Genomic DNA, 15799 nt, shown 5'->3' with positions numbered 1-15799 from the left:
TCTTCTACAACATTGATTCACCAGTAAAATCCATGGAGTTGGATCAATGACAGTGGACGGACACACCTGTTTTATGCTCAATTAATGATTGATTTAGCTAAAAAAAAAAAAAAAAAAGTCACTTTTTCTTCAATTTTGTCTGTTTCTGATATAATAACCCTCAACTTTAATCTGAGCTTTAATGAACATCTACATCAGAGGTCTCCAACATGCAGCCCAGGGGCCAAATCTGGCCCACCCAAGGCTCCAGTCTGGCCCGTTGGATGAATTTATGAAATGCATAAATTACACTGAAGGTATTAATCATTTTAGTTGAGGTTCCACATACAAACTAATTTAATCTTAAGTGGGTGGGATCAGTAAAATACTATCATAATAACCTATAAATACTCACAATTTCGGGCGACACGGTGGTGCAGTGGTTAGCACTCGTGCCTCACAGCAAGAAGGTCCTGGGTTCGATTCCAACACCAGTCGACAGGGGGTGGGACCTTTCTGTGTGGAGTTTGCATGTTCTCCCCGTGTCTGCGTGGGTTCTCTCCGGGCACTCCGGCTTCCTCCCACCATCCAAAGACATGCACTGATAGGTTAATTGGTTAATGTAAATTGCCCATAGGTGTGAATGTGAGTGATTGTTTGTCTCTATATGTTCAGCCCTGCGATGAACTGGCGACTTGTCCAGGGTGTACCCCGCCTTCGCCCTATGTAGCTGGGATAGGCTCCAAGCAACCCCCGTGACCCTAGTGAGGATAAAGCGGGTTCAGAAAATGAATGAACACTCACAATTTCAATTTTTTCTCTTCGCAAATGTAAACATCTTGTCATTTTACTGTATTTACACTAAAACAAAATATCATTTCACAAAAACACAAACAACCTGAACAAATATGAACATTTTGAAATGTCTGAAGTGCAAGTTTACCAATATTCTGCCTGTAATTAAATGTTTTGTGTATTTGTAGATCCACTGTGATCTATAAGTTGCAATTCACGTGTAAATGATAAACTGAGATAAAATAGTGTTAAAATTGCACAGTTTGTTCATAATATTTACATACAGTACAGTTGGTGTTGGCTGCTGCCTTATCGGTACAGACAGCTGCCTGTCAGCCAGCTGAGCCCATAAAGAAAGAAGAAAATAAATAAATAAATGAATAAATAAATAAATAAATAAAAATAGTAATAATAATAATAATAATAATAATAATAATAATAATAACATTGTTTTTAAGGATAGTTAGTAGATTTAAACATTTTCATCGCATAATTTTACTTTATTTCGCTCTAAAACATAGAGGAAAGTTTGGAGTTGACATTATTTATACATTGTTATTATTTTACTGGTCTGGCCCACCTTAGATCAGATTTGCCTTAATGTGGCCCCTGAACTAAAATGAGTTTGACACCCCTGATCTACATGATCAGTAAATTAAAAATATGAAAATACTTGATTTTCACTGAAAAAAGTTTAAAACACAGTTGTTATTGTAATAAATACTGATAAAAAAAAAAAATACTGAAGAAAGATTGAATATAGAGAAAAAAAATCATTTGGGAACTGACATAAAAGTAGAACTGGGTCTTTATGGGTTAAAAGACATTTAAAATACTCAGTGGACTGGGCACATATTTATATATGTTGGGTGCTAATAGATAAACTATTTCTTGTCACTTTAGCCACTTTAACAAACTTGTTCATATTGTTTATATTTTTATCTGTTTATTTTTCTGTTGTATTCAGGCATACTGTCTTGCACTGCTATACACACTTGAACTTCCTCATTGGGGGATCAGTAAAGTACACTACAAACAAAAAGTTAAGGATATTTTTTAATTTTTGGGCTATTTTTTTTTAACCCTTTCATGCATACTGGTCATTACAGTGGACAGCTATTCTACAGCTGTTCTCCTGCGTATTCATGGATTTTTTTTATTTTTATTTTTTACACATGTCTGTATTAAAGTTTTAAGACACTACGCATCTTTTCTGACATGAATTAGTAACCTTGTGTAGATCTCCCCTGAGCATAAACCCCCAGAATCACAAGCCCCCCCATAGTCTTCCCACAATTTATCAGTAAATACATGTTTCATTGCTTCAAAAATTAAATGCATGGTGTCCAGCTGATGATTATTATTAATTATTTTTATTTATTTATTTATTTATTTATTTATTTATTTATTTATTTACTTTTTAATGTTTTTTTTTTCTTTTTATTTATTTTATCTGTTTATTTATTTAGTTTTTTTATTAGATTTTTTTCAATCACATTGTTTTTTTCATGTTTAAAGAGAAATGAAAACACTCAGGGAAAAAAAATCTTGATTAAGGTTCTTATAATTTGTGCATGAAAGGGTTTTTTTTTTTTTTTTTTTTCCAGTTAGGATTCTTGCATAGTGCTTTTTACTTTTTTGTGTGCGAATTGAAATACATTTTTTAATGTCCAGACATAGTTTTATTTACAAATGACAAAAAAAAAAAAAAAAAAAAAAAAGAAATATCCTTAACTTTTTGTTTGTAGAGTAAATTTAATCAAAGCTGTGGTTCTGCTCACCTGGTTCTTCTTGGTCACTGGTCTGGTTCAGATGGAAAACAGGCATCCTGAAGAGGCTCTAGTCTGATCAACAGATCGTTTCCTCGGTTCCTGTCCTCCTTCTCGAGAAAAAAAATAGTCCCAATAGTTCATATGTTTAGTTCCAAGTCAAATATCTCAGCTGTGTAATGACTGTAGAGTGGACCAAGTGCAGACCCACGCAGACCACTAAAACCTTCATTAGTTCCACCATAGATGATGACCAGATTATGGGGCAGCTCAGGTAAGCAGATGTGTGTACTGGACTCAAACTCGGGTCTCCTATGCGAACAGTGCATGGTGATGGAGGTCCCAACTGAGCAGTCTTAAAGGAAAGGCAGAAGCAACGGACGAGAACCAGGTTCCAAACAGGCAGAAACAGTAGTAATGAAGTACCGGGAGACTGATGGGTTTATGGGACAGAGGTGAGGAGATGTGGTCAGGAACAGGCCCAGTTAAAACCAGGAAATGCTGCCAAGTCACACATGCTGCAAAGAGTGAGTGAACAGGAGCAGCTGAAATAGTGGCCAGTTGATTAGGTACAGCTGGAAGCAACAGGAGGAACTGATCAGACTGACGAGGAGTGGACAGGTGAAGGAACCATTCAGTATAGAAGATATTCAGAGCAAATCTGCAGAACATTGAATTAAATTAGGAATTAAATATCTTTTTGGGTATTTAAAAGCAACTAAGATGAGAAACACAATATAAGGATTTTTTTCCCACATATAAAACAGTGTAATTTGCATTGATATAGGATGTAAGTCATAGAAGATCGTTCACATCAGGAGGGTGGTGGAAATGCACTAATAAAGTTTTCAACCACCGTTAAAAAAAACAAAGAAGAAGAAGACAGGTGAAGGAATCATGCAATATAAAATATATTCTAAGCAAATCTGCAGAACATAGAGGATTTTTTTTTTTTTTTTGAGTATTTAAAAGCAACTAAGATTAGTAACAGAATATAAGGATTTTATTTTTATTTTTCACATATAAAACAATGTAACTTGTATTGATACAGCATGTAAACCATAGAAGATCATTCATATCAGGGGGGTGGTGGAAATGCACTAATAAAGTTTGCAATCGCCGTTAAAAAAAACAAAGAAGAAGACAGGTGAAGGAATCATGCACTATAAAAGATATTCTAAGCAAATCTGCAGAACATAAAGGAATTAAGTTGTTTTTTTGTTTTTTTTAGTATTTAAAAGCAACTAAGATTAGTAACAGAATATAAGGATTTTTTTTCTCTTATAAAGCAGTGTATTTTGTATTGATATAGCATGTAAACCATAGAAGATCATTCACATCAGGAGGGTGGTGGAAATGCACTAATAAAGTTTACAACTGCCATTAAAAAAAACAAAGAAGACAGATGAAGGAATCATTCAATATAAAAGATATTCTAAGCAAATCTGCAGAACATAGAGGAATGAAGTATCTTTATGAGTATTTAAAAGTAACTAAGATTAGTAACCGAATATAAGGATTTTTTTTTCACATATAAAACAGTGTATTTTGTATTGATATAGTGTGTAAGTCATAGAAGATCATTCATATCAGGAGGGTGGTGGAAATGCACTAATAAAGATTTCACCCACCGCTAAAAAAAACAAAAAAGAAGAAGAAGAAGACAGTGGAAGGAATCATTCAACATAAAAGATATTCTAAGCAAATCTGCAGAACACAGAGGAATTAAGTTTTTTTTTTTTTTTTTTTTTTTGAGTATTTAAAAGCAACTAAGATTAGTAACAGAATATAAGGATTTTTTTTCAAATATAAAACACTGTATTTTGTATTGATACAGCATGTAAGCCACAGGTGATAATTCACATCACTGTAAATTTCCCTATGGGATGAATAAAGTATCTATCTATCTATCTATCTATCTATCTATCTATCTATCTATCTATCTATCTATCTATCTATCTATCTATCTATCTATCTATCTATCTATCTATCTATCTATCTATCTATCTATCTATCTATCTATCTATCTATCTATCTATCAGGAGGGTGGTGGGAATGCACTAATAAAGTTTTCAACCACTGTTTAAAAAAAACCAAAGAAGAAGAAGAAGACCGGTGAAGGAATCATTCAATATAAAACATATTCTAAGCAAATCTGCAGAACATAAAGGAATTAAGTTTTTTTTTTTAGTATTTAAAAGCAACTAAGATTAGTAACAGAATATAAGGATTTTTTTTTTTTTCCACATATAAAACAGTGTAATTTGTATTGATACAGCATGTAAGCCCTAGAAGATCATTCACATCAGGATGGTGATAGAAATGCACTAATAAATTTTGCAACCGCTGTAAAAAAAAAAACAAAAAAAACAAAAAGGAAAAAAAGAAGAAGACAGGTGAAGGAGGAGACAGTGCTGAAGAAGACTGTGGCTTTTTCTCAATATCAAGAACACAGAGTATGGTCTTGTGAACTCTGCGAGTACGGTCTTAATCAGAACGGTCCCAGGGAACGGACTTCCTAAAAAATGTACATGTATTTTTTGCAAGAATTACAAAGTTCTGAAAAGTGAAGTTCCTTTGACATTTTCATCCTCAAATGCATTCAGTGTATACCTTAAACCTTCTATTTTACAACCTAATGATTAGTTAGAGGAAAAAAATATTTGATCATACCTAAATAGAAAGAGTTTTGACAAATGGTAGCATCACAGATGGACAACAAAAGTAATTTTTTTTCTTTTTCTTTTTCTTTTCTTTTTTTTTTTAAATCTTTTTTTCCTTCTTTTTCTCTATTTTTTATGGGCTCAGCTGGCTGACAGGCAGCTGTCTGTACTGATAAGGCAGCAGCCGACACCAACTGTACTCCCAGTCATCATTGCCCATTTTTCTGACACCTTTGCTTGTGTATCCTCTTTTATTTGGACATTTTACCAGGGAGTATCTCACACTATTATTATTTTTTTAATTTAATATTTACTTTTTTTTTTTCTTTACTTACTTACAAAAGTAAATATTAAATTAAACATTTTTATTTAAATTATCAGTATCATATACATTTTATTTATTTTTTTCTTCTACAATATTTACAACATATAAATAAATTAACATTACATTCAAATGTATTTTGCATAGATATGTGCATTTATTAATTTTAAACACTGTGTCTAGAATATGACATAAATAATATCAGTGTATTTGGAATAAATGTAGTTTATTTATGAGAGTTTATAAAATGAACCCAGAATGACAGCAGAACACTTTGTCACTTTCCAAACATTTTCACTCATAAAACTCCTCAAATTTTTTTTCACATATTTTTTCTCATTTCAAAATACATTTTCTCAAAATATAAGTAATTACCGACCCAAAAATATAACTTTGGTGTAGATTATTGTTATTTAATTTTTTTGACCAGATGTTAACCTTCCCTTGACTCCGCCCATTTGTCAGACTGTTATGGCTGATTGGTTTATTTTCAGTGTGTTGCCAAATCTGTAGTCCACAAAAATATTTTACACCTGATTATTTTCCTAGTGGTGTTATAAAATTAATCACATCATGCACATCTGTTCACATCAACCTCTGTTAAACTCTGTCTAAATGTCTGATAGTGTGTGAAAACTGTCAGTTTACAATTAAAGTTCAAGAGAATTAGAGATGTTCAGTGTTTGTTTCGTTTCCTCTGGGAGTAGCATTTATTTTTGCATCACTAAATAGTCACAGGAGAACAGGCTATACATGCATGTGTGTGTGTGACTTATTCATGCAAGCGTGCATTAGGAGGTGAAGTGTTCATCAGTCTTTGTTAAGAGACTTCAGGTAGCATTTGTGTCTCTAATTTGATATGTGTAGTTTCAGAGCTTGTTTGGAGCAGATAACAAATTGGTTGATTAACGGCCTGATGAGACGTGATTGGATGAACTGACATCAGGATAATGCGTGATCATTTCATCAGCCAGTTAGTTCCTCAGCTGGTCTGTTATCCAATCAGTCCACCAGTTAGTTCCAAATCCAGTTAGTCCCCCCATGTAACAGCCGGTTGATCACTCAGTCAACCAGTTAGTCCTCATTCACTTCCCTGCAGACATGTACTGATGCAAACTGACACACAATGAAAGAGCAGGACAGGAAAACACTAGTACACAAACAAATGACTCTGTTTAAGACATATTACTTGTGGCTTTAACTACACTGTAAAAAAAAAAAGTTAAAAAAAAAAAAAAAAAAAAAAAAAACAACAACGTAATATTCCGGCAGCAGGTGTGCTGAAAAAATACTGTTAAATAACGGAAAATAACCATCTTATAAAAATACGGTAATTGTCCATAATTAAAATATAGCTTTTTGCCCTAACTTTACATGAGATTTTGCTTCTTTTTTTTTTTTCTTTACTTTTTTAGTCTTTAATAAAGAATATTTACATGTATTAAAACAATCAAATTACCTATAAATAAATAAATAAATATAAATATAAATATATATATATATATATATATATATATATATATATATATATATATATATACATATATACATATATATATATATATATATATACATATACATATATATATATATATATATATATATATATATATATATTTAAATCTTTTTCAGTGAGACTCAGTAGTACAATCCACTGATAAAAACTGTATTTGGACAGTTTATCAGTGCTTATACATGTTATACATTCACAAAAATACATTTATTCAACATTTTTGTTGTGAAACCTCCCGTAATTACACAAGATATTTGTCAATTAACAAACAAGTCTTGTTAAACTTACAGAACAAACTTTTTTTTTACGGTTAATTGTCAGTAATTTTATCTCTTTTTTTTTTTTTTTTTTTACAGTATTAAACTTTAAATTAACAGTTTAATCTAATGAATAGAAAATAAATATTTGTGAAATTACGATACATTTGCAAATGAATTTTAACTGTATTTTTCTGTGGGGAAAAAAAAAATCTTAAAAAAAAAAAGGAAATTTTATGGTTATTCACAGTTACAGTTTTGTCTTGTTATTTTCCATTTGACATGTAAAATCACAGTCTGTTTTTTTCATTTCATTGATATTTTCCTGTATGTTGAAAATACAGGAAAAATCTGTAAAATAAGCAGTGAAAATTCTGTTAAATTACTTTTTTTTTTTTTACAGTGTATGTCTAGCTCGGTTTTGTTTTTATCTGTGTTTTCTGAAATGCACATTTAACCCGTAAAGACCCAGTGCTACATTTATGGCATTTTTCTCTCTATTAAACCTTTCTTGAGTGATTTATCAGCATTTATTCTAATATTATTCTCTGTATTTTGCATTTTTCACAGTAAATCATGCATTTTCCTATATTTGATATAGATGTTCATGAAAACTCAGAGTAAACTCAAAGGTTATTATATCAAAACAGACAAAAATGAAAGAAAAAGTGACTTTTTCAGCAAATAACTAAATGTAAAAACAGTTGTCTCCATCCACTGTTACTGATTCAACTCCACTGGTTTTACTGGTGCACAGGTGTCAAACATGCAGCCTGGGGGCCAAATCTGGCCCACCAAAGGGTCCAGTCCGGCCCCTTTGGATAAATTTATATCTAATATAAGTTGATTAACTATTGGGAACTAGCCACAAAAGTAAGTCATATAGGATAGGATTATTTGATCAAAAGGTATTAAACAGTTTAGATCGGTAGATACTTTGATCGATTTTTCATTTTTCTATTTCATATCAACATAATTCTAATTACAGGTAGTAGTTAAATATTCAGTTTTGAATGTCGAAAGTCTAGGAAATCTAAATTGTCCTTAACCCTTAAAGACCCAGTGCTACTTTTGTGGCAGTTCTCAAAGGAATTTTTCTCTAAATTTAACATTTCTTAAGTGATTTATCAACATAATCCTCTGAATTTTGCATTTTTCCAGTGAAAATCAGGTATTTTCCAATATTAATGTTCATTATTATTATTATTATTATGTTAATTACCATAACATTATAATAATAATGCCACAAAAGTAGCACTGGGTCTTTATGGGTTAAATGTGCATTTCAGAAAACACAGATAATAACAAAATTGAGCTAGATATAGTAATTAAAATATAATATTACATACTGATCATGTAGATGTCCATAAAAACTGAGATTAAATTTGAGGATTATTGTACCAAAAACAGAGAAAACAGAAGAAAAGGTGACTTTTTCAGCAAATCTATCATCAACTGAACATAAACCCAGTGTCTCCATCTACTGTCATTGATCCAACTCCATGGGTTTTACTGGTGAAATAATGTTGTAGACGATGACGGTGTTTCCATGGTAACTACGGAGCCTCTGAACGTCCAAATGAGTCATATCTGATGACCATGAAAAGACGACAAACTGTATTTTACACCAATTATTTACATGGATTGATAGAATTAGTGGATGAACAGGGATTAAACAGTTTAGATCAGTAGATGGTTTTGGACGATGGTGAATATTTGGGTCTTTATGGGTTAATTACTGAATCACAACAACAGTTTATGCTCGTTTATCCAAAGCTGCTGAATTCTAATAACAAACATGCTGTGCTTATTCATAATCGTGCTTCAAAATAAATAGATTTTTTCTCATTTCTTAATCATAAAACAACACTTCTGCTTCAGACCCTGACGAAGAATGCACCAGTACATTATTTATGTATGTTTAGAGTCTTAACACTAATAACAGACATAATTCATGACACCGCAGGGCAAAGTGAGACAGTTTTTCTCCCCCAGACAGGGAATATAAGTTTGAAACATTAAAACCCTGGAAACCCCCCACCCCACCCCCCCACCCCCCGCTCCTGCCTCTCCTTGCTCCTCCAGATCCAACCTAGTCTTCTGGGCTATTTCTGGGCCAATTAAAGCTGTTCCTCTGCCCAGTTTTTGGATGACCGAACAGAGTGGATGGCCTTTAGTATAATCCTGGAGAGAGGAGGGTAAAGGATAAATTCTCAGCAGGTCATCGAGGAAAACAGAACGATGTGTGAGGTAGATGTTTGGAAGAGGGAAACCAAACACAAACAAATACATGGCATTCAAACATCCTTTTTTATTAACATTAAAGTTTAAAAACGGAATTTCTGTGTAATAAAACTCTCTCTATAGACTTTCTTGCTCTACAAATGTACCCAGGTCATTGTACGATGACACTATTTGGATAATTACAGGGGCTTCCTGACGTAAATCCTCTTTTGGAAATGTCAAGGCTCTGTGCAGCATGTGTTCGCTTTCTGCTGCTGAGTGATGTGAATAAATCTGTGCACAGTTCATATACACTGACATGGACGATGGAGTCACTCATTTCATTGTAGTATACTGTAAAAAAGAATCTGTAACTTAACAGAATTTTCACTGTTTATTTTACAGATTTTTCCTGTATTTTTAAGATACAGGAAAATATCAATGAAATGACAAAAATAGACTGTGATTTTACACGTCAAATGTAAAACAACACGAAAAAACTGTAACTGTGAATAACCATAAAATTTCCATTTTTTGAAAGATTTTTTTTTTTTTTCACATAAAAATACAGTTAAAATACATTTGCAAATGTATCATAGTTTCCACAAATATTTCTATTCTATTTATGAGATTAAACTGTTAATTTGAAGTTTAATACTGTAAAAATAATAATAATAAAACGAGATAAAATTACTGACAATGAACTGTAAAAGAAGTATTTGTTCTGTAAGTTTAACAAGACTTGTTTGTTAATTGACAAATATCTTGTGTAATTATGGGAGGTTTCACAACAAAAATGTTGAATAAATGTATTTTTGTGAATGTTTAACATGTATAAGCACTGATAAACTGTCCAAATACAGTTTTTATCAGTGGATTGTACAACTTAGTCTCATTGAAAATTATTTATATATTTATTTATAGGTAATTTGATTGTTTTAATACATGAAAATATTCTTTATTAAACATTAAAAAGTACAAAAAAAAGCAAAATCTCATGTAAAGTTAGGGCAAAAAACTGTATTTTAATCATGGAAAATTACAGTATTTTAATGAGGTGGTTATTTTCCGTTATTTTACAGTATTTTTTCGGCACCCCTGCTGCCGGAATAATACCGTTTTTTTTACTGTTTTTTTTTTTTTTTACAGTGTGGTGTGCGATACTGCATATTTTGGTATCGATTCAATACCAAGTAAACACAGGGCCAGTATCACCGATGTGGATACATTTCAATAATTAAGGTGGATGCATAATCGAATTGTTAAATCTCAGTTAATTTTCTTGACCTTTAAGTGTTTTGAGATGTTTCCTTTTTTATTATTAAAGAGTTAAAACCCAGGGCGGAATTTGAAGTTTATAAGTAAATAGAAAATACATTATTATCAAAATAAGTTTTTTTCAGAAACAACAGAACAGTAACAAAACAATTTTTCCCCATACGTTGTCATGTCTGGATTTTTTTTCTTAAATTAACAAAATGCACAAAATGATCACTGGAAAACAAATTAAAACAAATATTATTTTTCAGGTAGTGTTCAGAAACTACAATGCAAAAATTAAATCCAAATTATCTGTACTTTATGGCCTTTTTACGAATTATTCAGCTTGCCGTTGTTGTATTTTAGCTCTTCCATGTCATTGTTCTGCTTTGTGTCTCAGTCTGTGCATGTGTTGTGCATGTGCTGGTGGGCGGGGCCACCTGAGCTGGCGGCTCGCTTGTTTGCTTTTTGCCGCTGAAGCACAAGAGGGGGACGAGAAGCAAAGTGTGCCTGATCCACACTAAGACAGAAGCGGCGAATCCAGCATCCTAGCTGTCGCCTCTTTGACGAAACCGCAGCAAGAGAAAAACTGAAACTAAAATATTGTGGCATGTTTGCCGCAGTGCATTATGGGTAGTGGGTATTTTGTTGTAAATGTGTTATTTTTATGTGCTAGAATTCAGCGGGGTTGTTGTGTTAGTACTAGTTTTGACTTAGTATGTGTATGGCAATGTTTATTGGCCTTTTTGTGTATTTTTTTTTTTTTTTTTTTTTAGTATTTTTGTAATTTCTAAAGTTGCACCCTGAGTGAGAGCCATAGGCAGAGCAATCGCTATCCTGCTGTGATCAATCTAAGTTGCTTCTTCCTGCTTTTCTAAATAAAACCACAACTTGTACTCATACTTGACACAGTACTAACATCCTGACAAGTTTCCACCTGCGTCACAATGTTGTTCTTACCATGCCAGGTTAGATCTGATTCCGATACCGACTTTGTATCGATACTATCAATATTTAGATCGATCCACCCACCACTATTTCATTGTATTGTGTTGCAGTTGTATGAATACAGTAGGTCTCTTCAGTTCACCTTAATTTGTACAAAATATAGAAGAAAGCTTTGAATACTCTGAGGGCTGCATTTACTAAGGTACTAATTTGTGTGTGCAGTCTAGAATCTTGTGTGTGGGGTTTTGAATGAACTTTGCTGTTGCATTGATGTATGTGTTTTGAACTTCTTTACATAAAAATTTCCTTCATTTTTCTCCATTTTGATATAATTACATCCACCAAGGAGGTTATGTTTTTGCCAGCGTTGGTTTGTTTGTCTGTCCATGTGCAAGATCACTGAAAAAGTTAGGGATGGATTTGGATGAAAATTTCAGGAAATGTTGATACTGACACAAGGAACAAATGATTAAATTTTGGTGGTGATTGGGGGTGTGTGGGGGGGTGGGGGCACTGATCTGCCTTGGCGGAGGTCTGTGGTTTTGTCACATCCGTCTCCAAACGTTAGTCTGGTCTTGTCTGTCTTGTTTGTTTTGTCTGTCATTTCCTGTTTTAATTTGTTAAGTCCTCCTTATGTGTCATGTCTGGCATATTTACTTCCTGTTACTAATCTTCTCCACCTGTGTGATTACCTGCCCCCGCCCTGATTTGTTGCACCTGTGTCTCATTGTCTTCCCTCCCTCTTGTGTATTTAAGCCCTGTGTTTTCCCTTGTCCTGTGCCAGTTCGTAATCTCCTTCGTGTGTTATTTACCAGTGTTTTTTGGATCCTGTCTGTCTGTTTGCCTGTTTTTTGACCCAGATTGCCTTCTCTGACTCCTGCCCTTTTTGCCCGACCCTTGTCTGTGCCTCTGCCTCCAACGATTCAATGTGTGTTTGACCTTTTTGCCTGTTTTACTGGTACGTGAGCTAGCCTGTTCCCTATGTCCTGTTGCCTTTCCGTCTGCCTTTCCGTGTATGACCTGGTTCTGTTACTGACTTCCCTCTGCTCTCCCCTAGTCGGATTCCCGACGTGTTTTTCCAGTCCGGACTGTGGGGTTCCATCTCCGGTCCACTTCACGAACCCCGTGAAGAACCCAGAACTCTGTGTCCTCAAGATTCTGTTTGTTAACACTATCAGAGATTTGTCAGTTAACCTCGTGTTTAATAAACACTGTATATTTTTACGTCTGTCTCTGGGTCTTGCATGTGGGTTCAGTTTTCGTACTCAGACCATTACAGGTCTCCAAGTGCTTTTCTTATTAACTTTGAATTTACTCTGAGTTTTCATCAACATCTACATGATCTATGAATTAAATATAGGAAAATACGGGATTTACACAAAAAAGAAACAAAATACAGAGGATAATATAATAATAATAATAATGAATTGCATTTATAAAGCACTTTTCATTTAGCAGAATCTCAAAGTGCTACAGAGAAAAGACAGTTCAATAAAAAATAAAAGAATAAAAATACTGTATCAGGAATAAAAGACTAGGTGAATAAAACAGAGCATCAAGGTGGTCAAATAAAAAGCCTGTCTAAACAGGAATGTTTTAAGCCCCTTTTTGGAGGAATCCAGTGACTGAGGAGCTGTTAGGTGGTCAGGGAGGGAGTTCCAGATATGGGGGGAGGCAGAGGAGAAGGCCCAGTCACCCATGGTCTGAAGTTTAGTTCTAGTTATTTAACCGTTTCATGCATAAATTATGATATCCTTACCCAATACATTTTTTCTGAGTGTTTTTATTCCTTTTTAGGCATGAAAAAAACAATGCAACTGAGGTTTTTTTTTGTTTGTTTTTTGTTAACAAGTTAGAAAAATGGCCACTCCATGTATTTAATTTTTGAAGCAAAGAAACATATATTTGAAACTTAATATCAGAAAATGATATGGAAAACAATGCAATAAAAACATTCTTAATGCTGCTAATCAGATGTTTTCTCACAATTTAACACACTCTAATACTAGTTATTATTCATTTCATGGACATAATACGACAAAAAAAAAAAAAAAAAAAAAAAAAAACTGTTACAATCTAATAACAATTAGCAATTGATTTACAGTAAAAAAAAAAAAAAAAAAGTCACTGCAGATCAGGTTTATCAAGAACAGCAAAGTTACAGTAATGGTATGAATGTCAGTGTATGGGATGATGCATAAGCAGTGACGTGCAGTCAGAGGAGGCAGGGGAGGCCCTCCTTGTCAATCTTGAAAAGAAAAAAAACTTGACTATAAAATATAATAAATGTTGATAGTTGTCAGCTGGTATGTCCTATAAACTCATTTTCTGTTTGAATCCAATATTATTATTATTATTTTTTTTTTTATTTTTTTTTTTTCAATTAGAATAGCAGAATTTCCGCATGCTCCATTCAAATACAGGGGGGAGATGCGTTGTGAGGCAGTGCTGTGCTGTGCCTCCAGGAGAACTGTCTCCTCCCCTCATGAACTCTGCTGGTACCTGATGAAAATACTGTGTCGCTGTCCCTCTGTATATCGCAGTTAAAATGCTTTCAAACACTCTGATTATATGCTCTATCCTTCCATAACCTGCATAACGTATGGAATGTATTTCTGTAATGTGTGTAGGCTCGCAGGTTAATCATAAAACCGCAGTGAAAAAGTCACTAGGGGAGGCAAACAGTACCCCTGCCTCATGATAGATGGCGCCTGTGAGTCCACAGATTCATGCGCTTATAATCTTCTTCGTTCTTTTTTATACACTTTAATTCACCAGGATCGGCGCATGGATTTCATGTACAAATAAAGGTAAGACCATAAACTTTTTTTTATTTTAGTTTGAAATGGCTCTTTTTGAAGGTTTCCTGTCGAGTTCCTGCCAGTCTACCTATGCTGACTTGATGCACAGCCCATATACCCAGGCCATTCCTTCTGCTCACTCTCTCTATTCTAGTTTCTCAGGCCACCATATATTTGTAGATCTGGCACTGAAAGCCATGAACCCCACTGCATGTCACTGTGCAAAAGTGCCCACTGTGTTGGCTGAAATGCAAATAAACCAACAAAACTCATGAATATACAAGAGAACAGCTGTAGAATAACTGTCCACTGTAGTGACCACTGTGCATGAAAGGGTTAAACTAGAAAAGCACTCAGAGAGCGCAGACCTCCGCCAAGGCAGATCAGTGGGCCCCCATGCCCCCCCACCCCCACCCCTGATCATCACTAAAATTTAATCATTTGTTTCTTGTGCCAGTATCAACATTTCCGGAAAATTTCATCCAGATTCATCCATAACTTTTAGAGTTATTTTGCTCACGGACAGACAAACAAACTAACGCCGGCAAAAACATAACCTCCTTGGTGGAGGAAAAAGGTGATAAATCAGTTTAGTAAGGTAGAAATAAAACTGCCACAAAAGTAGCACTGGGTCTTTATGGGGATTTAGTCGTAACAGTTTCTATTCAGTAGGATATTTTAATGCCAGTCTTTTCTTTTTTCCTTTTATCTTTTCTTTTCTTTTCTAGTTTCTGAAAGAGAATCCAAGACTGTTACATTACTAGAGTCACTTTCTGTTTGGACTGTATTCAGAGCTGTCGTCCAGCAGGTCTCCATCAGTGTTTGTCTTCTGAAATGAAATCTGCTAATACTCTACAAGGCTTAGCGGCGACAGCGGCATCATCTCATGGAAACGGGTCTTAAATCGATACCAGAGCTGTCGTTAGCCAGCCATTTGCTGAGCCTTTAATAAGTTTCTGTCAGCAACGCACTTATTAGCATGAGCCAAAATATCACAGGTCCATAAAGATATGCTGGCTCCAGAGAGAGACTGATTAAAATGGGGGGAAATACTCTCAGGTGATGGTTCTTTAGCCCTTTTTAATATCTTAGATGGAGACGCAATCGATCCACAACCCTGTTTGGAGAGCTAAGGTGAGGATCTTCCCACAGCAGTGTGTTATATAAAGCAGATTAATATCACTGCCATATTTAGACTTCCAATAAGGATTTCTCAACCTAATTTACTCTTAATGTTGCAACAAATGCGTCACATTGTTACAAAAGGAT

This window comes from Sphaeramia orbicularis, chromosome 9, assembly GCF_902148855.1.
Source record: "Sphaeramia orbicularis chromosome 9, fSphaOr1.1, whole genome shotgun sequence".
Taxonomy (NCBI): domain Eukaryota; kingdom Metazoa; phylum Chordata; class Actinopteri; order Kurtiformes; family Apogonidae; genus Sphaeramia; species Sphaeramia orbicularis.
This window is presented reverse-complemented; position numbering follows the sequence as displayed.